Genomic DNA, 26,741 nt, shown 5'->3' with positions numbered 1-26,741 from the left:
CAGGGTGAGGAAGTTGACGAGGCCTTCTACAGGCAGCTGAGAGTGGCCTCACAGTCACAGGCCGTGGTCGTCGTGGGGGATTTTAACTTCCTTGATGTTTGCTGGAAGGACCACTCGGCAACCCAGCCATGGTCCAGGAGGTTCCTCCAGTGTATGGATGATAACTTCTTCCTGCAAATGGTGGATGAGCCAACCAGGAGAGGAGCGCTGCTGGATCTCATCCTCACTAACAAGGAGGGTCTGGCTGAAGCAGTAAGGGTTGAGGGCTGCCTTGGTTGCAGTGACCACGAGATGGTGGAATTCAGGATCTTGTGTGGTAGGACCAGTAGAATAGCAAGTAGAATTGCAACCTTGGACTTTAGCAGGGCAAACTTTGGCCTTTTCAAGCAATTGCTAGGGGTAATCCCATGGGCAAGGCTGTTTGAAGGTAAAGGGGCCCAAGATAGTTGGTTGTCATTCAAGGATTGCTTTTTCCGAGCTCAAGATCAGAGCATCCCGGCACGTAGGAAGTCAAGGAAGAGAAGCCAGGCTCTACTCAGTAGCAAACAATGATAGGACAAGGGTTAATGGGTACAAACTGGAACACAAGAGGTTCCACCTAAACTTGAGAAGAAACTTCTTCTCGGTGAGGGTGACAGAACACTGGAACAGGCTGCCCAGGTTGTGGAGTCTCCTTCCCTGGAGACATTCAAAACCCGCCTGGACACATTCCTGTGTAACATTATCTAGGTGTTCCTGCTCTGGCAGGGGGATTGGACTAGATGATCTTTTGAGGTCCCTTCCAATCTCTAGTATACTGTGATATTGTGATATGAAAAGTCAGCTATGAAAAATTCTAAATGAATTTAAGTGTAAGTAAAATGGAATATTTCAATTTTATAAGTCATTTGGATAAATTAGAAATTTCTTTGTAACATTTCTTCACTATTTTTCATATCAGGCAATATCTTATCATATTGAGTCAAAAAATCATAAGGTCTCAGGGGAATCCCTGCTTACAAAATTGTATGCTAACTAACCTTCATTAACTTCAGATATTAGTGGTCATTCACATAAATAATGAAAAATCCTCATATCTAATTTTTAACAATGGTTTATATTCTCAAATGTGTATACAGACTTACTATAAGGTTTTTCAGGGCACAATTCCTATTTTGCACGTTTATCTTGCTGTTGAAACAGCAGTGATTTAAAGTGTAGATATGAGAATAATAAAAGGAACCCACATGAGTATACAAGCAAAGCATAATGCACTGAAGAACAGGTTTTTTTTTTCCCCTTTGGATTCCAAACTATACTTCATACCAATCAGCTGGGGGGTAAATTTAACAATAGAGATACTTACTTTCTCAGACAAATAGGAAGAGTTTATCTGCCTGGCAGTAAGAACATTTATTGGATAAAAACAGAGGATGACAAAGACAAGTTTGACCACTGCATCATCCACAGTGATGTTGAAAATTAAGTTCTTATCACATTCACAGGGGTTTTAAACTAAATCTTGAAGTATGTAGACAGCTCAGATAACCTACTCTTTAGGCCCCTAAAAACTATGGCGTATTCGTTTTATACAAGAATAATCAACTACACAATCTACTCCATCAAAGTACTGCTGTGATCAAGAATAAAATATGCATATTTACAAGTTCACTTTTTAAAACCAGGAGTTCCCTTAACTGATCCTCATTTTTGTTTTCTCTTTCATTTGAGAAAAATCTTTTATGCTTACAGGCTTTTATTTTTAAAGGGTTCTTACTCAAAAGCTAAGGGTACAGAACACAAAGCTCTCAGAAAGGAGTTTAAACCAGTATTTCATTCACTTCTTGTAACAGCGTAGAATTGTAGAATCTGTGCAGGGACAACTTCCACTAGTCCAGGTTGCTCAAAACCCCACCCAACTTGGCCTGGAATCCACTTCCAGGGATGGGCCATCCACACCTTCCCGAGGCAACCTGTTTTAGTGCTTCACTAGCCTCACAGTAGAGAATGTATTCTTCATATCTAATCTAAATCTCCCCTCTGGCAGCTTAAAGCCCTTACCTATTGTCATATCACTCCATGCCCTTGTAAAAAGTCCCATTCTAACTTTCTTGTAGGCTCTCTGTAGGTATTAGAAAACTTGTCTCCCTGGACCCCTCCCTTCTCCAGACCAAAAAAAACTCAATTCTCTCAGCCTCCCTTCATAGGACAGATTCACCAGTGTTCTGACCATCCTCATGGCCCTCCTCTAGACTTACTCCAGCAAGTTCATGTCATTCTTATGATGGGGGCCCTAGAGCTGAACACGGTACTCCAGGTAGGGTCTCACAAGAGTGGAGCAGAGAGGGAGAATCACCTCCCTCAACCTTCTGGACACACATTTTTTGATGCAGCCCAGCATATGGTTGGCTTTCTGGGCTGCAAGCTCGCATTGCAAATTCATACTGACCTTCTCATTAACCAACACTCCCAAGTCTTGCACACTGACATTGCCAGCTCATATCAACCTTCTCATTAAGCAACACTCCCAAGCCTTTGTCTTCCAGGCTGCTCTCAATCCATTCTCCACACAGCCTGTGTTTGTACTTGAGATTGCTCCGACTCAGGTGCAGGACCTTGCACTTGGCCTTGTAGAACTTCATGAGGTTTGCATGGGCTCACCTCTCAAGCATGTCAAGGTCCCTCCCCTCTAGCATGTTTATCACTCCACACAGCTCTGTGTCACTGTCAAACTTGCTGAGGATGCACTCAATCCTACTATGCTTCCGACAAAGATGTTGAACAGGATCAATCCCAACACTGATGCCTCAGGAACACCACTTGTAACTGATTTCCACTTGGACATTGAGCAGTTGACTACAACTCTTCAAATGTAACCATCCAGCCAATTTCTTAACACCAAGTAGTCCACCTGTCAAATCCACGCTTTGCCAATTAAGAGACAAGGATATTGTGCAGGACATTGTCAAATGCTTTGCAGAAGTCCAGGTAGATGATGTCACTTGCTCTTCCCTTATCCACCAGAACTCTGATCCCATCATAGAAGGCTGCCAAATTCACCAGGCACAATTTGCTCTTACTAAATCCAGGTTGGCAATCACAAATCACTTCCCTATTTTTGACATTCTTTTGCACAGATTTCATGAGGATCTGCTGCACGATCTTGCCAGGCACTGAAGTGAGATGGACTGGCATGTAGTTCCCTGAGTCTTCCCATTTTTTTCCTTTTTAAAAATAGGGGTAATACTTTCATTTTCCAGTTAGTGTGAACTTCACTGTCCTTGCTTCCACCTCCTGTAGAGGCAACAGCATTTTTTGCAGCTGAACTCAGACCATTCCATGTTGGAAGATTCTACCACTCTGCTACGCAATCAGTTTTAATCCTATCTATCCGCTATTCACTGTACTCAATATTTTTACTTAGATCACAGCATTGTCAAGGACCAGTGTAACAAGCTGGCTAGGCTGCTTTCTGATGCTTTTCAGGTGTATTAAAACCTTCTGACTAACCCATCTATTTTTTCCTTAACTATTACCAGTTTCAAAATAGTATGTAGCCTTCAGCTGTGCTAAATCCTCTGCATTTCTGTACATTGTTTTTCCCTGTCATTTATAGTGCCTCTTCCTTGACCTAGAGAATTTACTACTTTTCTCACCTCAGAGGCCCAAACACCTCCCTCACAGGATCCCTAAGAAAAAAAACCCTTAGGCCGACTCAGAGACCTAAATTAATTATGCTAATTAGACTACCCAAGCTAACCCAAATAAGTTTAATTAGCTGATGCTTTTCTTCCTGAAACACCTTTCCTTAGGGACATTTTACCTCTGGTTTTAGCTTGAGAAGTCAATCTCGTCATGCAGACTTGCCTCTTGGCTACATACTTTCAGCAGGGGAGACTCACAGAGCTAACCTTTTCAAAAGCCTTGATGAAGCTTCTTGTTTCCTGAATACTTAAAACTGTATTGTATTCACATTTGAGCTGTGATCAGAACCAGCTATTTAGCAAGTTCAGTTTCTATGTAGACCCAGAAATGCCATTAATAGCACCCTTTCTTAGTTTTCTCTGTTATTTTAGAGACATTTTAACTTTCTGGTCATATTCAGGAGTGCCTCTGTCTTAAGGTAGCTGAGCCATTGATCATCTTACTTCCTACCTGATCCTGAATCTGTGCATTATTTCACCTATGTCTCCCTTTGATTTCACTGCAGGAATCCTAATTTTATATTTACTAGACAAAATATTTTCAAATCTTGAGGATTTTCTGGGGGTAGGTTAAGTTTTAAAAGTTGAAATAATTTTATTCTGGCTATCAAACTTTTTCTATTGCAAATAAGTTTAATAATAACGGAAAAATTTCAATTGGTTCAGTAGAAAAAGTCTAATACAAAGACCTTTGCCCAACTAAGTGAACTGCTTCCATTTTTACTCAACGAATATGGGGAAAGCCTTTACTTTGACAATGACAATAAAACCTTAGTATTGTATTTATTGGTTTTATCCACAAGGTTAAAAGTAGTTATTGTAATGAACATACTCTTACTTTCACGCACTAAAAGAAAAGTGATTTTGGACAAATGGACACTAGTTGAAATTAATACTGAAGTGAGCAGTATCATAAATGATGATCCTGGAAGATTTAATGAGTGATATAAGAATTTGGGAACATCATTGCTCAAATCTTTTATCTCATTCAAATCTCTGTATTCTAAAGAAAATGTTGAAATCTGGGAGAGATTCCTCATGGTATTCTAGGGAATATAATGTTCTGAAATTAATAATAATTGAGCTTACTTTGCCAGTAAAGGATAAATTTGCCTCGCATTACTGTCTGCTTAGCTTTTCACCAGTATAATCAAAATACTGAGAAGCATATATGGATATACTGTAAATATTTTTAAATTAAGATAACAAATTCAAGTTTTTATTTGTGGGGGTTTGGGTGTTTTTTTGGTTTGTTTGTTTGGGTGTTTTGTTGTTTTTTTTTGTTTCTTGTAATGTCAAAAGTAAAAAATAAATCAGTCTTTTAGGAAATATTTCAACTGATTTTACACTCTAACAACACAAATATGCTTTGCAAGTGTGCCTTCTATACAGGCATGGTTCTTAACAGGCTGTAAAATCCAGAATACTTTGTAGAATACCAACTATTCATATTTCTCCAATTAACTACATTACTAGTATGGTCTTAAACAGAAATAGGAATATCTGAAATAAGGAAGACCCTTATAAAGCTAAATGTTATATTTCTAATTATAACACTTGGGACACAGTGATAGCAAAAAATGCTGGGTGTTAAATACCAGAAGAAACAAGTCAAAACTGACTTTCTTGGAGGTTTTCTTTTTTCCCCTTATCACAACTCTACACAGTGACACCTTCTGACCTATCATGTTGAATATGTTCAGGCTATTCAGCTGTTAGAATAAACTCCAGAAGCAAGTATGAAATGAATTTCCTATTGAAAACATGTTGATAAAATATTGGCAGGTAGAAGTAGTGGCACACGATGGAGAGAAAAATGGCTTTGAAAACACTCAATCTAATGTTCATATTTGAAATCAAGTAGTTGCCTGAAGCTTCCCCCATAATCAGGAAACTGCATATCTTACAAATTGTGTTAAGAGATGGATTCCTCAAGCTAAATAAATAAACTGCAGTGCATATGAAGTACAGATAGCATGTTTCCAAAACTGCTTGTTAGGTATACAACTGTTATTATAACAAATTCTGCTGTGGATTTGCTCCCTTAGCTCCAGTAATGTCGGGTTGTCTGTAGCTTTTATTTAGTACATAAAAATTAGTATAACACTGAGAACTAAAAGATTGAAACTATAACATCAACATAGCAAAAGTCACAAAATAGGTAGCATATCACACAATGACTCGTTACTTTAAGCTAGACTGCTTAGCTCAGTACCCTATTGACCCAAGAAAAGAAATCAAATGTGCGATGCCAGTACATAAAAAACACATGCTACATACAATATATATACATGTTTTGAACATGTTATATATATAAAAAACATGTTCAAGTGGCAGAAGTGTTGCCTATGAAATGTGTAGACTTCTAGTTCCAAGGAGATTGTGTGAATATCTAAAAATTATTCCTGAAACTACCATTAATGTGAGTCCCTTTCAAACCCTTACAAGACTATCCTAGATATACTAACATAACTTTCTAGTTAATCTCCAAAGTTATTTGAACTGTACAAATACTTGCTTTTGGAGCATGTGTTATGCACACTCCAAAGTGAAAGAATGTGGTAAATTATGCAATAACTCAAGGAGTTATTAGAGTATGATAGTGACTCAAAAAAGATCAGATGGTATATATTTCTCTTGAAGGCAGAGGATGCTAGTGGAGACGAATAGTACAAAACACAGGAGTAAAGTTCAGAGGAGCCATTCTTTTTCAAGTCTTCTCATTCTTCACCTCATAGTTTCTTTTAATCCCTCATGGGTGCTTCTATTTTCTGTGATCTCATGTCACAGTCAGACAACAGTGACAGAATGCAATTTAGAAGGATGGCATGCTACAGCACCAAAAGATGTGGCAGGGGAGCTGTGAAAGAAAAGGTTTCTCTTCACTTGGTGTTGACTTCTGAAGATTTGTAGGAAGAAAGAGTAGCCCTCAAGACCTGGAAAGATCTGCAGGCATATTTTTGGAGAGGCAAAACCTTCTTTCCCATTGACAAACTTCCCCAAACTGGATTTATTTTCTGTCTTAACTTTGCAAGCAACAGGCTGAAGTAATTTTTTAAGCCTGCTGATGGCAACAATGTGCTATGATGTTCCAATTTTTTAAGTTGGTATGCTACTGTTTTAGTCTGTCTTTAGCTACCATTGCTATTTGGGGGATTTTTTGGTTAGTCTATACCTGGTCTAATCCCCAATCACCGTCTACACAAGAGGAATAAGAATTAGTCTTATTCTCTGGCATCATGACTTGGTAAATTCTTTAGCAATCTCTAAAACCTTTACAGAGAAATCCTGCCTTGGTTTTAGAACTTGAATAGTTACAAATTACTATTTTGTGGTGATTTTCATGTACAGGGCCAACTGAACAGGAAATGTGTTTGGGTGCATTGACTGGTTAGATGTCAGACATAGCATGGACTAACAAAATATACCTCAGAATGCTTACAGATCGCTGGATAAACTGCTCTACATTACACATTGCCAAATAGATCTCTACCCTCTGTGGGTTTTTTTACAATATTCCACTGAAAACTGAGTCATATTGGTTTTTGGTTTTTTTTTTGGTTTTTGTTTTTTTTATCTTGAGCACGGTTTCTATGTAAAGTTTTAAGGAATATGCATACACCTGGCTTAAACAGTTCTACCATACAGTAGCACCCTATCTCTTCAACATCTAGTTCTTCAGGCTGTGCTGAAAATTACATCCACATTTTCACTCAAGGGTATTTTAATAAATAGTTGAAACATCTTTTATTGTCATTATAAATACAAATTAAAAGTCAAGCACATGTGAGAATTAGTAGGCTTAGCAGTTATGACAGTTTTATGAAACAGCAAAGCAAAACCGTGGAGCTTTACATGTGGAATAATCCGATTATTTTAGGCTGTGTTTGCACCAGCAAGTAATTCGGTGTGATAGAAATAGATAAGAAAAGCAAGAAAAATGGTCCTGAGGACCATACATCTACATTATGCATTTTGTTGCTGCATCTGCTTTGCCCTTGTTCACCCAGAGCCCCTAAACCTAAGACGCAGGCTTAGTCTGGGAAGACCCTCCATGAGACCTGGGGGCTTGCCCAAGGTTTTCAGGTTGCCATGAGCTGGTGTCATGACTTTGTCATAATCACATAAGATTCCGAGAGCCTTACCTTATGGTTCAAGAAAACACTAGCACTGAGGAGAACCTAGCAGTCCTAACATACCTCTTCACAGAAAGAAACAGACACTTTCAGAAAGAAATTCATCCCACTGCAAAACTGCCAGAGAGGTACACACTAGTATCTATGTCTTGGTGTATAAACTATGGAAATTCAATCAAGTAGCCTAGCTACCTCAGGCTATTTAGGAAGCAAATATCCACATAACTCCTCCTTTATTAAAAAATGTTTTTGTATTTTAATTAAGGTTAAATCAGTTGTAAAATAGTAGAGACAATATTCATTCAAACTGGTAAACAGGATTCTTTCAAAACATTGTTTTTCTTTAGAAAAAAATCACAAAATATGGAATATTTAATCTGGTATACAAAGGGGGAGAAGGAGGCATAGTAATTCAAGGGGAAAGGAGAGAACACACTGGCAAGGAAATGGTCAGAAAAATGGGAGAATATTAAATTTTATGAACCCAAAACATTTCAAATTCACAGTCTGTTTTTATACACTTGTAAAAATTTCTTCCTCATTTTCTTTCTTTTTAATCTAGGCAATTAAAAATACTTAATTAAATCTAAGCTTTATATTTTTCCATTTTCATTAAATTATTATTTTTAAAAGCTTTGTTTTGCAGGATTTCAATACCCTCATCTTATTCTCGACATTAATTTTATATGACTAAATTTTCAGATAATTTAACATCTGTAAAGCTTACCTTTATTATTTGTTAGAAAATTTTGTCCTACATTTTTTCAAAACCTCGGTTGTAGAGCATATGTACACATATAGAGCATATGTACGCATATGGACAGAATTTGTCCAGTTTTTATACAGATAGTTTTATCTTCAGTATTTTTTGGTTAAAGTAGTGTTAGAGAGGTGTTCAAGCTCATTCTAACCTTAACAAAAATCTGTACCATGGTGGAAAAGAAAATTAATGTATACCATGCACGTTTGAGACCTGTTATTTTCAATGATAGAAGCATTCATTACAGACTAGAAATAACTTACTCTGATAGTTTGCCATGGTAGAGTTCATGTTCAGTGTTGAAACGCTGACAACAAACAGAAAGAAAGCAAATACAACTGGCTCTATTCCAGCAGATGGCATTCATCAAAACAGTGTATTTCCAAGACACATTATTTCTCCTCAGTCTGCAAGTTCAAGGTAACATCTTAACCCAAGACGGAGTCAAAGAGATATTTCTCTTAGTTGGCAGCACTGTTCATTTCCCACCCCTACAATAAGTCTATTTTGAGAGCACTTCTCCCCCAACTTGCAGGTCAGACTTAATTTTCAGATGTCATCCATGGGTTACTAGAAATATGCAAAGCTACCTGAACCTTTGAATGAAACAGTTTTTCTAAAGAAACATGCTTTTGTCAGCCAGACAAATGTTGTCTCTCATATATTTTTGCAGATTACAGCAGTGTTTTGACAATAAATATGGGTCAGATCTTCCTTAAGCATAAATCAAAAAAGCCCTTCCAAGTCTTAGCCAGTTTTGGTCCCACTAAGGGAATGATTTACACTGTCTTGGGACTTTTTCAGTCTGTGTGTTTTATTGTTCCCTTCTCAAGCAATATTCAAAGTAACAGTTGTATTTTTAATGATATTACTGTAATGAAATCACAAAGTGAAAATTCTACTTAATTAGGCAGAAATAATCTGAAAGGTTTTAAGAAAATCAGAAGTGTCTGCAAGCAGAACAGGTTTTGAAAGAAAATGGGAATCTTCAAAATTATAGAAATTATAATAATTTAAAGAATACCTGCAGAAGCTGGGCTACACAAAACATCTAACTGCTTAAAAAGCAGCAACTTGTGCCATACCCCATATACCCAACACCCAACATGAAGCTGACTTCATGTTGTGGGGTTGGCTCTGTTTCTAAACAGGACTAGTCAAGAACTGATACTTGTATTAACACCTTTAATCTACTGAAAAACTAAATACATAACTAGTGGACATGACACTGAAGGAAGACATTTGAAAATAAATTTCAATATTTTTGAAAAATGTCTGATAAATTGTCAAACCACTTACAAACTCAACCTTCTGTTCTGAAAGCTAATCTAAGTTCCATACTGTGCAGTTGAGACTAAGAGGGCTGCTACTGGCTACTGTCTACATGCTGGCACTGGCTACTGCCATGACAACTTTGAAAACAAGAGTCACCTCAGCTGGTGACATATTTTGTCCAAGCCAATCAAGCCTTGCTGTGAGGCACAGTCTTGCACTAATATAGCTGTTATGGTTTTTAACCCTACCCGTTATCGGTGCTATGCCACATGGAACAGTTCTGTTTGGTATGTACATTGACTCAGATCCGCACAAACTCTCAGACCTCTAACCTCAAATTTGATATGTGAAAAATATTCTTGTAGGGTCATCTTCTAAATTTTTTTCCCTCATTACTTTTTGCATTTCTTTCAATTCACTTCTGTTTCTTGAATATTAATGGTGAAGGTCTTAGAAGGTATTCCACAAGGAATACCTACTGGGATATTCATCCTTTCCTTTTGTTTCTCAGAAATATTAAGTTTGATGTATCCAAGGGCCGTATTTCTATTTTCTGAAGCTGTAATACATTGATAGCTCCTCATGATTTGGTGGTTGTTAATGGATTTTCTTTTTCCAGCTGAAGAGCTATAAGCATATAGTAAGCATTAAGCCTGAAGCTGGAATTCATGGGGATCTAGTCTAAGCAAACATCTAGTTTTCCTCCAAAAGCAATGTAGTGAGAAAGGCATCTCTAAAAGCCAATACAGCCTGTCTCAGATGACTATTTTAGCATAGGTTAAGCATCCTTCTAGAGACATTTCTCTATGGTTATTTGATGAAGCCCAGGTGAACAGCTTAACATAAGCCTCTGAGTTTTAAACAGTTAATGATGGGTAAGATGACAAGGCAAATTCTGTGACCTTTTATTTCATACTATTAAATCTTACTCCAATTCTGTTACTCTAGTCCTCAAGGTCTCTTAACTCTGCAGAATATTCAAGTGCTGCTTGTACTTATAGTTCTTCTCACATTTATGCCATCATCAAATTTCATTAAAACATTTTTATTTCTTGTTCCAGAGTCGTAAACAAATGTATTAAATGACATCAATTCTGAACCAAGCTTTGAGGAACTCCACTAGTAACCTACTTACACCCCAACCCTTTCTGTATAAGATACTCCTATATTATCTTTAGCCAAGATCTTAAACAGTGTAAAAACTTGTGGTACTTTGCATCTTTCTAGGCTAGAAACACCAGAAATTTAGAGAGATTCAGAATTAAATGTTGGAACACCTGATTTCTGCAAATTAGTAATAGGATACTTAAATGATCTGGTCAAGGACTTCAGGAGTGCAATTCAGTTGTCTATACACAGACAACTAATGCTCTGACCCTCAGCTGCTGCTTTAGCTCGTCTCCTGCAGGTTCTGTGACATAGTTGCTATCTCCATGTAGGCATACAGGGTACCTTAGGATATGCCAGACAACACCAGGGGCCAGTGCTCAGGCAACTGATTTGTGCTCGTCATTAATATATTGGTGTAGGCCATAGGGTTTTGGTACAAGGCAGGCTGCAGGGGTGGCTTCTGTGAGGAGAGACCAGTGACTGCTCTGTGCCAGACGTAGCCAGTTCAGGCCAGTTCCACAACAGATCTACCACAGGCCAAAGCTGAACCATTAGGCAAGTTGGTGGAGGTTCTGTGAAAACCTGTTTAAGTAAGGGCAGACAGTGAGAGACAGGAGGAGGGAGCAGCATGAGAAACAAGAGAGGGAACACCAAAGGAGGAGGAGGTGCTCTGTGATGAAGCAGGCACACACATCTATTTCTCCAGAAGAACTGAGGATCCTGAAGGACCCACACCAGAGCAGGTACACCGCTTCAAGGGGCGACAGACCACACAGTTCCTACAGCAGAGCAGGTACATCCCAGGAGACACCGGGGCCTGCAGATGAGCCCATGCTGCAGCTGGTGTTATTATAATAATAAGTTTTTTACTATCACATTACTTAATATGAAAGTAAATTACAATTTAGAGGCAATGTATATATTAGTAACGAGAAGGAAAATTATTTATAGCACACAGATGAGTTGCAAAATTCTGAGTTCCAGGGACATGGGTATAAGATAGAATCATAGAATCACAGAATAATTCATAGATACACAAGAAAATGAAAAGGAAACTGTCTATATTATCACAGCATAGAGCATCAATGGTGTTAACTAATATTTAACATGTATAAGTTAGAAAGAAAGCTACCTTCATTGTGTAAGTCTGTAGGTTTGGTAGGTGTTTTTCTGCAACCTCTGACTATGCAGGGAGCATAATTATTTGTTTAAACCTGATGTCTACTTTTTTGACAGCTAAAATTAACAGATTATTATGGACAATGACCATCAAAATCCCACCTAAAATATATAGAAAATTTGATATGCCTCCAATACAGAGAATACAGCTAAGTTAGTACTTCACTGTATTCAGTATTCCCTCTCTGAGGAGTAATACGTTATATCTACTAGTATATACCCCTACCATTTGGGTGAAAATGAGTTATGATTTACACCATTAACTATGATTACTGTTTCAGAAATGGACTTATAATGTTCATATTCCCCATTTTCTATTAGAATTCAATGTTCTTATATGTTCCAAAATACACAATTTTAAATTTTTCCTAGAATACTGCTGCTTTACAGAGTTGAATGGTATATTACAGGTTGTTGATCCATGTTCAGGCTAGCTGTAGTGGGCATACAAGTTAGACAAAACATTTCACAGCAGCTGTGCAATAAAACTACACTATGCAAAAACAGGTGTTATTTAAGGGGGATATACAAGAAAACCTAAATGAATTTTTCTTCAATAATCTCACAAAAAGGATATGAGTGCCTCTCTGGGATAACCGTCATTTTTCCATTGTTGTGATTTAACCTCAGACAGAACTTAAGCGCGAGGCAGCTGCTTGCTCACTCCCCACCCTCCAGTGAGATGGGGAGGAGAAGGAGAGAAAAAAGGTAAACCCCTTAGGTTGACATAAGAACACTTTAATAATTTAAATAATCATCAACAACAACAATATAATGTCATTAAAAGGAGATGACAGCTTAGAGAGAGAGAATAAAAAGATATAAAAAGCGATGCACAATGCAACTGCTCACCACTTGTTGATCAATGCCCAGCCTGTCCCGGAGCAGCGATTGGCACCTCCTGGCCACCTCACCCCAGTTTATACACTGAGCATGACTTTCTATGCTATGAAATACCCCTTTCACTTGGGTCAGGTGTCCTGTCTCTATTCCTTCCTGACTTCTTGTGCCCCTCCTTGCTGGCAGGGGATGAGACTGAAGAGTCTTTGATAAGGGTAAGCACTACTTGGTACAACTAAAACGTTGGTGTGTTACCAACTTTATTTTCCTACTAAATCCAAAATCCACAGCACTGTACCAGCTACAAGGAAGAAAATTAATTCTATTCCAGGCAAAACCAGGACACCCCTGCTTAGTGAGAAGCTGTCTAGGGAAAGAAGATAAGAAACATAAGGTTCAAGTGTCTGAATGAGCACTTGCCTCAGGAGACATAGGACAGCCATCCTATTTTTCACCACTGCCCAGTCACTAAAGCACATGCCAGGAAATAGAATGCCTAGGTTCATCTGAGTGTAGCTCCTCTTTCACAGAAGAGTCTTTTTAGGAATAAGCTACTCCCTAGCACTGTTCATCACAAGCACTGCACAACTGCTGAAGATGAGCTATGGTACAGGAAAGAATGGAAAATATCTTCACTGATCCTAAATAGTGATGGGCAGCATATCAGTACCATAGTAGTATCACAGTTTTAAAGGTAACATATAATAACATTTTTCAGTACTAATTCTATTCTTATATCACTGTATCTGCTGCCCTAAGACTTTTAAATACTTCATTCCTACCCTAGTTGTCCAAACACCCTGAGAAAAAAGGACAACACAATCTCTCCTCCCCCACCAAAAAAAAATGATAAATAAACAGAACAAAGCATTTCCAGTTTTACACAGTTATTTCTCCAGTGAATGGAAAATGCAAAAAGTTCTATTCATTCTCATTCAAAATTAAAACTTTCTTGAAATATCAAAATTTCTTCTAGAATGGAAATTCGGAGTGTCAGTCAGCTTTGCCTGAAAATACCTTTCTGAATTTGCTCAACCTCAGAAGCAAGTCTGTGATTCTTTCAAAAAATTCTGAAAAGCTATATTGTATTTTCATTTTAAAATACACATTAAAGCATAACATGTACTATGGTGTGCATTCTCAGCAACAAAAATGCATTTAACCCTCAGCTTTTAAAAGCAGCTGCAGAAATTTGTTCCCCAGAGAAGACAGTCTTTAAAAGGCCAAACAAATTTCTGGATTCCTGTGGGACCATGCTGGGCTTGTTTGGTTTGTCTCTGGGGTCTTTCATACAGCTGAGGGAAAAGCAATTTGCTCAGTTATATTTGCTGATCATTCTTTTTTAACCAATTCAGCCAGTACAAATAACAAAAAAAGTGGAGTAACTAGCCAACGTAGGAAACATCTAAAGTTCACACACTTCCACAATTAGACATTCAAAAATTGTATTAATTAAAAGCTTCCCTGCATGTATAAAAAAATAAGGATTAGATATATTTTCTTTCTGTCATAAAGTAAACTTTCACTATTGCACACTAGACTGATTTAGGTTTCTCTATTCATCTCTTATAGGAAACATAAGAAGGAATTGTGGGTTACCTGAAGTTGTTGGTCACCCGTGTCACCAAGGTATCTCAGTCAATAGCAAACTGAAAGTTTCTGCAATGTAATTCTTAGAAGAGATTAAAATGTCTACAGGAAAGTACTTGAAACTCCTTTTGTGTTTAATAATCACACAAGAAGTGCTTGTAATTACTGCTTTGGAGAAAGGGAGAGAAACCTCAACTAAAACGATTATCCTACTTGAAGGCATTGAGCAAACACATTGCAAAACAGTCCCTGTTCCAATTATATGTCAATTTAGGTAAATAAAACAGATAATAGCTGATAATTAAAATGGTTAAATGAGTTACTAAGCATACTTAGCCAGTCAGAGGCAGGAACAAAAATGAGATTGTCAGGTCCAATGCCAAGATGTGGTTTGTAGAATAATCATTATTTTTTTCCTTCAACATTTTCTTCACTACTTTAAAGTTATAAGATTGTCATCAGAGAGCATTTTCACACTGAATTCAAACAGCTCTGGCATGGTCAAAGGGCAATGATAACTTTGAAGCTTAACTTCACTTTTAGATAAGTCTGGACAGAAAGCCAGGAGACACTCTTTATTTTTCTCTTTCTTGCCTCTAAGATGGTCTTTTCACTAACATGTCATGACTTTTATCTTCAGTTCCTGCCAAATTTTCAGTAGCCTAATCTGAAAAAGCTAGTATAAATTTGACTAGATTCCCATCAAAAAAGATGGGATTCTCTTTTACCTGAAAAAATTAACCATTATTTAAAAAAAAAAAAAAAGTATTACACAGTTTTTTTGGGGGGTTAGTTGTTTGGTTGCTGTTTTCTTTTATTACTGAAGGCAGAGATCGTGAATAAATCCATCTTCATGGAAAGGAATATTTAGAATTCTGAGTAGTGCAATAGCAATGCATTGTTATGGTAATAATTGTGACTAGGATCAAAATGGTACAGAGTCAATTCTCATTATCACTTGGAAAATATACTGTCGTACTAGTAGAAATACAAACTTAAATGTCTAAATCAATAACATAGTGATGTTTTACTTCAGCTTTGCAAATGCTGCTGTAGTCATCCTGGAATGCACTATATCATAGTCAATAAAAAATGCACCACAATTATATTTATATTTCTCTCTTCCCAGTTACATATACATTATCTCTAATAGATCTGAGAACATAACAATCTACTCAAACTACATTACTTAGTCTTATGGTACAATCAGTATGTCAGTCTAATATGCAGTACACTTCGTTATGGTCATGTTTACTACCTAGGCCAAAATATGATAAAAAATGCCTAACAATGTGAAATGGGTCAGCTTCAAATGTGATTTCTATAAAAAATAAACTAAAATAACTTCTTTTTATGAAAGGTGATATAAATCACACGGAAAAAATAAAATGATAATCTTAGTACAGTGTTACTGAATAAAGGTCCTTAGGAACAGAACAATTTTTTTGTCATATATTTACAATTGCATAACAAGAGGTAACAGATCCACAATACCAAATTTCTAAGTACTAACTAAATGTAGTAATATATAATCAGTAAATTATACTGCTGTCATCATATGATGATAAGCACTGCTAGTTCTTAGAGCTGAGTTGAACCTACATTTCTGATTTCAAATTCTCTTGAGAGAAAAGGTAAGGACAATGAGGTGAGAGTAAAAGTAAAAGGATGCTCTGGTGTTATCAATGCTAGAGAACAGGCTTAGGGAATACATTTCATCCAAATCAAGATTTAGGTAACTTTTGCCAGAAAACAGTGAACTACTGTGTAAGGTAAAAACACTAACATGGACAGAAGACCAAGACAGTCTGATGTGATTATTGAGAAAATACCCATCTTATTCATAGAATCATAGAATAGTTAGGGTTGGAAAGGACCTTAAGATCATCTAGTTCCAACCCCCCCTGCCATGGGCAGGGACACCTCACACTAAACCGTATCACCCAAGGCCTTGTCGAACCTGGTCTTGAACACTGCCAGAATGGAGCACACACAACCTCCCTGGGCAACCTATTCCAGTGCCTCACCACCCTAACAGGAAAGAATTTCCTCCTTATATCCAACCTAAACTCCCCCTGTTTAAGTTTTAACCCGTTACCCCTTGTCCTATCACTACAGTCCCTAATGGAGAGTCCCTCCCCAGCATCCCTATAGACCCCCTTCAGATACTGGAAGGCTGCTATGAGGTCTCCACGCAGCCTTCTCTTCTCCAGGCTGAACAGCCCCAACTTTCTCAGCCTATCTTCATACGGGAGCTGCTCCAGTGCCCTGATCATCCTCGTGGCCCTTCTCTGGACTTGTCCCAACAGTTCCATGTCCTTCCCATGTTGAGGACACCAGAACTGCACACAACACTCCAAGTGAGGTCTCACAAGAGCAGAGTAAAGGGGCAGGATACGGTTGGCTTTCTGGGCTGTGAGGGCACACTGAAGCCAGCTCATGCTCATTTTCTCATCAACCAACACCCCCAAGTCCTTCTCCGCAGGGCTGCTCTGAATCTCTTCTCTGCCCAACCTGTAGCTGTGCCTGGGATTGCTCCGTCCCAGGTGGAGGACCTTGCACTTGGCATGGTTAAACTTCATGAGGTTGACATCAGCCCACCTCACAAGTGTGTCAAGGTCCCTCTGGATGGCATTCCTTCCCTCCAGCGTATCAACCGAACCACACAGCTTGGTGTCATCGGCAAACTTGCTGAGGGCGTGCTCAATCCCACTGTCCATGTCAGCAACGAAGATGTTGAACAAGACCTGTCCCAACACCGATCCCTGAGGGACACCACTCATTCCTGGTCTCCAGCTGGACATTGAGCCATTGACCACAACTCTGTGCATGCTGCCATCTAGCCAGTTCTTTATTGTATATAGCCAGGAGAGCTATATACTTTTACTGCAGAAATGTGTGTCTTTTCTGGGGAAGATAATGGCATATGAAATTATTGATAGAAACCAAGACTGAAATCTGGGGGCGCTAAAAGTGTATGTCATCAGACACCACAGAACTTGTGTGTGTTCTAAACGCAGCTACAGATAGAATAGTAATGGGAAAAGCTATTCTGGAGATTATTATTGCTTGATTATCTGTGGCTTTGGATAAAAGGCGATGGAGCCGGTAACTAAGAAGCACAACCAGTAGTGGAAAGAGATACTCTGTCGCAGTATCATAATGAGCAGTCAAATTCTTGATCAAAGTACCAGGATGTTACATCACCTCCTTGTTGCGAAGACAGATAATGTGATAAGGAGGGATGATGGGATTTATTGCTAGTACCATGACATTTAAGAAGAAATAACAAATGAAGAGGGGTTTGAAGCAGGGACCATCTTTTAATGTGTATATTTTACATATCAATAGGTTACTGAATCTGTCACTGTGGTATGCATAATAGATTTCTAGCCATCACTTTGGCGGCTCAGTGGGAAGTAGAAAGAAGCCTTAAAATTTGGAAGAAAATATGAGGACACTATAAGTAGGGTTAGAGCAGCTAAAAAGATTGGAGGTCCTTGTAACTTTCATTAATAAAACCACAGTCAATTCAACTGTTGTTATGATTTTATAGAGAATGGATTGAGAGCAGCCCTGAGGAGAAGGACTTGGGGGTGTTGATTGACGAGAAGCCCAACATGACCCAGCAATGTATGCTTTCAGCCCAGAAAGCCAGCCGCATGCTGTGCTGCATCAAAAAGAGCGTGACCAGCCAGTCAAGGGAGGTGACTCTGCCCCTCTACTCTGCTCTCATGAGACCTCATCTGGAGTACTGTGTTCAATTCTGGGGCCCCAACATACAAAGGACATGGACTTGTTGAAGCAAATACAGAGGATGCCTATGAAGGTGGTCAGAGGGCTGGAGCACGTCTCCATTGAAGACAGACTGGGAGAGTTGGGGTTGTTCAGCCTGGAGAAGAGAAGGATACTTTAGAGGAGCCTTCCAGTACTTAGAGGAAGTCTAACAAGAAATCTAGAGAGAGAGTTTTTACAAAGGGATGTAGTGACAGGACAACAGGAGTGGCCTTAAGATGGAAAAGGGAAGATTTAGATGAAATATCAGGAAAAAAATTTCCTGTGAGGCTGATTAAGCACCGGCACAGATTACCCCAAGAATTTCTGTATGCTCTGTCCCTGGAAGTGTTAAAATCCATGTTGGATGGGGCTTTGAGCAACCTGGTCTACTGGAATATGTCCCTGCCCACGGCAGGGGGATTGGAGCTATATAATCCTTAAGGTCACTTCTAATCCAAACCAGTCTATGATTCTCTTTTAACATGCTCTTATAACACACAGCATAACATAGCTTCAATCTTATCTCAATCAGTGCTTCTTTCTGGCATGCAAAATAAATAATAAATACTGTTTTCAATTATTTTACAGAGCAGAAACTTGATGTAGTGAGATTTGGTGAATTTTTTAGCATTATATTCTTCAACATGAAGAATCAACTAAACTATTATCAACAGCAGTGGTATAAAAGATAAACAGTATTTATTACTTTATATACAGATTAATAAAACAGAGTAGATGAGACTAGCTTATAGGAGTAGCTACAGAACATATGCTTCTCCAGGCAGGGAAGAGAATATTTGATAGTTGAAGGATCTGCTTGAAAGAATATCATGGGCAGCATTCTGGAGAAAAGAGGGGTCCAGGAGAGCTGTTTGATTTTTGTGGATCAGCTCTTCCAAGCTCAAAAGCAATCAATCCCAATGTGCAGGAAATCAAGCAAAGGTGGCAGGACACCTGTTCAGAGTAGCAAGGAGCTTCTGACATCAGGAGAGAGTGCACAAGAGGTGAAGGGAAGTTCGGGTCACTCAGGACAAATATAGAGATACAGTCTGCTTGGTCACGCAGGGACCATGCAGGGATGTGGTCAAGAGAGCCATTTTGAATTTTTTGCAGCTATTACAGTCTGAAAGGTAAGATAGCTTAGAATAATAATAGAAAGACAGCTTTTCAGCTCCAATGCTTCCAATGATGTTCAGTAAATTTACATTTGATGAGGATCTGGATAAGAGAGCTTTAGGGCGTTAGATTCAACAATTCTTATATAAGCAGAATGGGCAAACAGCATAAGAAAATGAGGCTGAGTCAAGGAAATGTGCTGACATTTAAAGCATGCTTCTCACAGTAAGCTTTCAGGTTTAAGGAAAGAAAAGTGAACTAGCAATTACCATTAACGAGAATGGTGGGAAAATATAAAGGAGTGTTGGGAAAGTGTATGCATGTGGAAAGATGAGAGGTAGAGGTATCCTACACTCACTAATTTAGCAGAAATGATAAATGTTTTAAAATAGATAAAGAAGTACATGCAGAGAAGCAGCTAGAATGCTGAAAGCAAGGTGGCGAATGCTCCATCCCTGGCAGTGTTCAAGGCCAGGCTGGACGAGGCCTTGGGTGATATGATTTAGCGTAAGGTGTCTCTGCCCACGGCAGGGGGGTTGGAACTAGATGATCTTAAGGTCCTTTCCAACCCTAACGATTCTCTGATTCTATAAATTTTCCAGAATCATTCACTTGAGATTCATTTTTATTTCCTTGTTATTTGCAACTATTAAGACAGCAGTTTCCTTCCTTCAAATCACTGAACTGTAAATAAAACACTATTCTAATAATTTTGGGGGGTTTATTCTTGATTCTCTCTACAGCCAGGAAGAATTCTTTAGTCATGCTGAGACTGTTGAACATGAATCAGAGTTTCCATTGTACTTTATGCTGGAAAATACATTCAAGGAGATCGTCTCTGCTTCAAAGCCTTTACAGACAAGGCAGACACATTTTTTCTTCTGAAGAATAGAGATGAGGTATTGTAGCACAGAACAATTACATTTCTACAAGTTGCACAAAAAGTCTGTGATAGAGACAAGAATTAAACTTAGATATTCTACTGATAATCTTAATGCTTTCATCACTGGATGTCCCTTCATTTTCAAGTACAAAATACTCCCTGGATAGTAGGCCTGACTGTGGAGGCTACAAGGAAACTTTTGGGGCGTATAATTAAATCTTTTCTAACATTATAATACATGATCAAAATAGGAAATCTCTTCCTACACTGGAAAGGGATAAAATGGATTTTGAATTATTGTTCATACATGTAAAAACTTATTTTTTCTTAATAGTTAACACCATACATTTTTGGATTTATGCTTCCTTAGGATTTCATTTTTGCACTATATCTTCTGTGATGAACCCTGTTTCACAAAATCTGTGTTATTTGATTTCCTAATAGGCTGGATATCATTCCACTGATACAGGCTTTAATTTCCTGTGTATAATATGCCTTCAATATGAACAAAGTAATCAATGAATAAATTACAAAACTCTTTCCAAATTGACTATTGATCCTTGTGCAACACACAGTTGGGACACAAAACTCATGAAAACTTAAATGAAACTAAAAGATCCAGAACGTGAATCTTTAAAAAACTCAGAAAGTAAAATAAATGACAGCATGTTTTCTCCAACACTTTACCAAACTAGCTGAATGTGTATATCTCAGCTATCACTAATATCACTAATTGCTAAAGCAATGTTACCTAAAACCAGTTGATTAAGGCCATATCCAGACAGCTTTTGAATATCTCTAGGAAGGGCAACCCTACAGCCTCCCTGGGCAACCTGTTCAAGAGTTCAGTAACCCTTACAATAAAATTTGTTTTCTTTATGTTTAAGCAGAATTTCGTGTATTTCAGTTTGTGCCCATTGTCTCTTGTAACTTCCTTAGACAGCACTGAAGAGTCTGGCTTTGACTTCTTTACACCCTCCCTTCAGATATTCATATTCACCGATAAGATTCCCCCCAAGCCTTCTCCAGGCTAAACAATCCCAGGTCTCCCTTATATGATAGGTTATCCGGCCACTTAGCCATCTTAACGGTCCTTCTTTGGGCTCTCTTCAGTATTTCTACCTGTTTCTTGGTACTGGTGAGCCCAGAACTGGACATGGTACTCCAGATGTGGTTTCACCAGTGCTGAATAAAGGGGAAGGATTACCTCCATTGACCTGCTGGCCATACTTTGTCTAGTGCAGCCCAGGATACCATTGTTCTTTGCTGCAAGGGTGCATTGCTGGCTCATAATCAACTTGCTGTTCACCAGGAACCCTAGATTCTTCCCCTAGATCTTTCCCTACAAAGATGCTTTCCAGCCCCCATTGTCTACTGGGGCCTAGGGTTCCTCCTCACCAGGTGAAGGACTTGGCCTTTCCCTTTGCTGAATTTTATGAGATTTCTGTCAGCCTGTTTCTCCAGCCTGTCAAGGTCCCTCTGGATGGCAGCACAAACCTCTGGTCTATCAGCCACTTCTTCCTGTTTGTATCAACAAACTTGCTGAGGGTACACTCTACCCGATCATACAGATCATTAATAAAGATGTCAAATGCTATTAGAGACAGTACTGACTCCCAGAGTACACCACCACTTACTGGCCACCAGCTGTATTTCATTGCACTGATCACAACCCTCTGGGCCTGGTTCATGCAACCAGTTCTCAATTCACCTACCTCATTATCTGCTCTTCTAGCCTCTACTTCATTATCTTCTCTATGAGGACCTTGTGGAAGACATTGTCAAAAGCCTTGCTGTAGTCAAGGTAGGCAATATCCACTGCCCTCCCTTTATCTACCAAGCCAGTCATTTCATTATAGTTCCCTGGCCCTTCCTTGCCCTTCTTGAAGGTAGTAGTGATATCTCAATTCGTACAGTCATAGAATTACAGACTTCTAGAATCACAGAAACATAGAATCATAGAATTATAGAATGGTTTGGGTTCAAAAGGATTATCTAGTTACAATCCTCCTGCCATGGGCAGGGACATCCTGCGCTAGACCAAGTGCCCAAGGCTTTGTCCAGCTTAGCCTTGAACAGTGCCCGGGATTTCAGCCCATCCTGTAGCTGTGCCTGGGATTGCCCAACCCAGGTGGAGGACCTTGCAGTTGCATTGTTGAACTTCATAAGGTTGGCATCAGCCCACCTCACAAGTGTGTCAAGGTCCCTCTGGATGGCATTCCTTCCCTCCAGAGTATCAACTGAACCACACATCTTGGTGTCATTGGCAAACATGCTGAGGGTGCACTCAATCCCACTGTCCATGTCGCCGACAAAGATGTTGAACAGGATCTGTTCCAACACCGACCCCTGAGGAACACAACTCATTACTGCTCTCCAGCTGGACATTGAGCCATTGACCACAACTTTTTGCACGTGGCCATGCAGCCAGTTCTTTATCCACTGATTGGTCCACCCATCAAATTGATGTCTCTCCAAATTAGAGACAAGGATGTCATGTGGGACAGTGTTAACCACTTTGCACAAGTTCAGGTAGATTACATCAACTGCTTTACCCTTATCCATCAGTTCCATAGCTCCATCACAGAAGGCCACCAAATTAGTCAGGCAGAATTTGCCCTTAGTGAAGCCATGCTGGCTGTCACCAAGCACCTTGTTGTTTTTCATGTGCCTTAGCATGGTTTCCAGGAGAACCTGCTCCAAGATCTTCCCAGGCACAGAGTTGAGACTGACTGCTCTGTAAATTCCAGAGTCATCCATTTTCCCCTTCTTAAAAATGGGGGTCATATTTCCCTTTTTCCAGTTGCTGGGAATCTCACCTGACTGCCATGATTTTTTAAATATGATGGATAGTATAGAATGATACAACAGTATCAGTTGGAAGGGACCTTAAAGGCCATCTGGTTCCAACCCCCCTGCCACAGGCAGAGACACCTTCCACTAGATCAAGTTGCTCAAAGCTGCATCCAACCTGGTCTTGAGCACTTGCACAGATGGGGCATCCACAACTTCATTCTTGTGACATATAGTCCACGAATATTTCCTTCTCAGTGAAACAAGCAATTTAATCTATGATTTTTTTCCCAATATGGACACAGTATCTCAGAGGAAAAAAATATATGCTACCTTTACAGGACTAATTTATAGCATCTCTGTATTTTTATAAAGCTCTAATACTACCCACTGCGCAGGCTGGAAGGGCTTACTCTCACTTGTCTGTATGGACAGGAGAGGGTCAAAATGGTAGGTGACAAGGTGCATGGGAAGCTGAATATCCAACATTGCATGTGGGCGGACCAGCGCATGGGTAGCTTGATTTAGCTCAGGAGATGACAGTCCTGGTCAGACACTTTCTTATTGCCTAAGCACCCTTTTCCAACCAGATTTGCCTATCCCACATGCCCTTGGTCATCGTGCTTGTAGTAAGCGTGGTTAAAACCCTTCCCAAATCTTAGCTCGTGAAGCCAAGCCATCAATATTACCCAGATGTTAAAAAGACTACTCAAAGCAAATCTCTTCAAGTCTGCTTTTTTTTTTTTTTTTAAATCTGATTTATTCTGTGAGCAGAGATGAAGTTAGTAAACTTGCTGCAACAAAAATGCTGTGTTAAATGGTATTTCTTCAGCTTTTTTGGCATGGCTGACTGCACTCAAAACTTTGCCTTCTTTATTAGTCTTGACCAGACAAATCTAAGACATTTTGAAAATGGACTGCAGGTATGCAGCAAATAGTTACATGCACACTAGATTTTTTTGACAAAGAAAATGTATTTTTTTACCATGTTAGGTCAAAAGAAAAAGCTATGATTCCTCTATTCCCCCTATCAGTTGTAGTTTTTAGCACCTAAACCAGGAATTTAAATTCAGTTTTATTTAAGAGTCTGTAGGAAGAAATTGACAGAGACAGATGTTATATATACAGTTTGAATGTAGTGCGTTAGAATTTGAGTTGTAAGAGATCAAGATTGTAAAAAAAAAAGCAAACCAAAAACCTCAACAACAACAACAAAACAAGCAAAACAAAAACCTTTAAATGATTATGAGAGGAGGCAGGAATTAAATCAAGGAGAGACCTGTTTTATACAAAGATTATTAGGAAGAAAAAGTGAAACTTTACAGAGATAACTAAGTTAGTAGTGTTAAAATGTGACTTCAGAAGACAGATGCAGTGATCCTTCCAAATCTGAATCTCTCCCTGAGAATCAACTGAAATATGTCCTTCATGCAAACAATAATTAGAAATAAAGGAAGCTTTGTTAAGACTATTTTTCCTCAATAATTAAATATATAACAAAATATATTTTCAAATAAACTATCCACTTCAGATTATTTTCTCCTAATATTTAAACTCTGGAATACAGATCAGCTGAAAAGTGTCTCTCTTTAGAACTTCAATTTAGCCTGCTTGCTCAATACTTTTTAATAAAAATCCCTCAAGTTTTCTATAGCTAAAGTTACCTCAAACTATTCTTCCCCTATTATTCTTCATTAATCATTGGGAGTAACACATTTTAGCTTCCTGTGATCCCTCATTACCTTTTCCCTGGCCTCTCCATATTAACCTTGGTGAGTCACTAGTATGATGACTTCAACTATCATCCTAAGGAAGCTCAATAAACAGTAACATAGCCCAGTATTCTCTCTCCAGCAGCAGCAGATGTTATTTAGGGAGTACACACAAGCCCTTCCACTATCTCTTGCCCATTCTCCTCAAATTCTCCCATAATTCACATCAGGAATTGCACTGATTTTAGTACCCATTTATCAACCTTTTGCTCAGGAACTTGATTAATCCTTTTTTAAACCTGCTTGGTATTATTTATCTCCACAACCTTCTGTAGCAACATATGTCAAAAACTTACTAACTACTATGTAAGGCAATACTTTTTTTTATGTGTCTTAAACTCTCATCTTACTAGTTTCAGTGACTGTCTTCTTATTTTAGTACTGTGGGATTTGATGAGAAATAGCAGTGTATTTGCCTTATCTACTGTCTTCACGACTTTGTCAGTATTTATCATCTTTCTCTCTCCAGCCTTTTCTTCCCCAAGTTGAACGGCTCAAGCAATTTAATCTTTTATTGTAAGACAGAGTTTCATTCCTGTAATAATTTCAGCTGCATTTTCTGCAACATTTTTAACTACATATCTTTTTTGGAGATGCAAGGAAAAGCATTTCATTGAGTAATCCAGTGTATCGATGTTTTTGACAGAAAAAAGAAAAAACTGGTTTCTGGATTGGTCTCAGTATTTTTCCTGGTGATGCGCAATATTTTGTTTTTTTCTTGAGAACAAAGTGCACACCGAGGTGATAATTTCAGGAAACTTCCAGTAAGGAGTCCAAGATCTCCTTCCTGAATTGTGACTCCCACTTCCAAGTTCACCTTTATGCAAACTTGATGTAGGTTACATTACCTCCCTTTTACTCACATAATGCATCATCTGGCATTTCTTTGCTCAATATTTCAGTTTTATGTCCTCCTGGGGTTTCTCACCATCAATGTCACATTTAACTGCCTGAAGGACCTCAGTAACACCTACAAACTTGAAGATTTGATTACACATTCCCTCTTCCAAGATCATTGGTGAAAATGATGAATATAAATGAGCCTATTCCTGATCCATAGGAATCCATTCTCTTCTTTGCCCTGGAAAGGGATCTAAAAGTAAGTTACTGAAGAGTAAGTACCTTTCCTCCAGACCCATAGCAACTGAATTTTTATAATGGACTTTGTGATGTAGAAGCTCTTCAAGGATTTTACTTTCCAAATCCATACATATCATGTCTTCTGCCTCTCCTTTACTCACCTGCTCACTCACACTCTTACAGAACTCCATGCTGCCTGGTTCCTAACACGATATCATACCTGTGTTTTGTTAAGTCACTCTTTATTGTAGATTGTCACTTTGGAATGGAAGTCACTTATCCCTTATTTCCCAGGATTTCCCTTAAAATTCTTTTTTAGATAAAAGATATGCAGGCAACCTGACAGTCCTGTGACATCGTGGCTGTTTGTAGTAAATTCATGTAAATTCCCCATGAATTCAATAATTTCCCATCTATGTTCCTTCAAAACTCATGGCTGAATGTGATATGGTCCTACTGAGTTAACCACGTTTGTTTGACACCATGTCATCACTGGATAAAAAGTACAAAATTTCCATCCTTAGGGAGATCTGCATGGATTACAAGTCATAGAATCATAGAGTCACACAATGGTTTGGGTTGGAAGGGACCTCAAAGATCATCCAGTTCCTACCCCCCTGCCACAGGCATGAACACCTTCCACTAGACCAGGTTGCTCAAAGCTCCATCCAATCTGGCTTTGAACACTTCCAGAGATGGGGCATACAGAAATTCTTGGGGCAACCTGTGCCAGTGCCTCACCACCTT

Source organism: Pezoporus occidentalis, unplaced genomic scaffold (genome assembly GCF_034315485.1).
Source record: "Pezoporus occidentalis ecotype Australia unplaced genomic scaffold, CSIRO_AGI_Poc_V1 ctg48, whole genome shotgun sequence".
Lineage (NCBI taxonomy): Eukaryota > Metazoa > Chordata > Aves > Psittaciformes > Psittacidae > Pezoporus > Pezoporus occidentalis.
The sequence above is the reverse complement of the archived record's forward strand: the minus strand, read 5'-3'. Positions refer to the sequence as shown.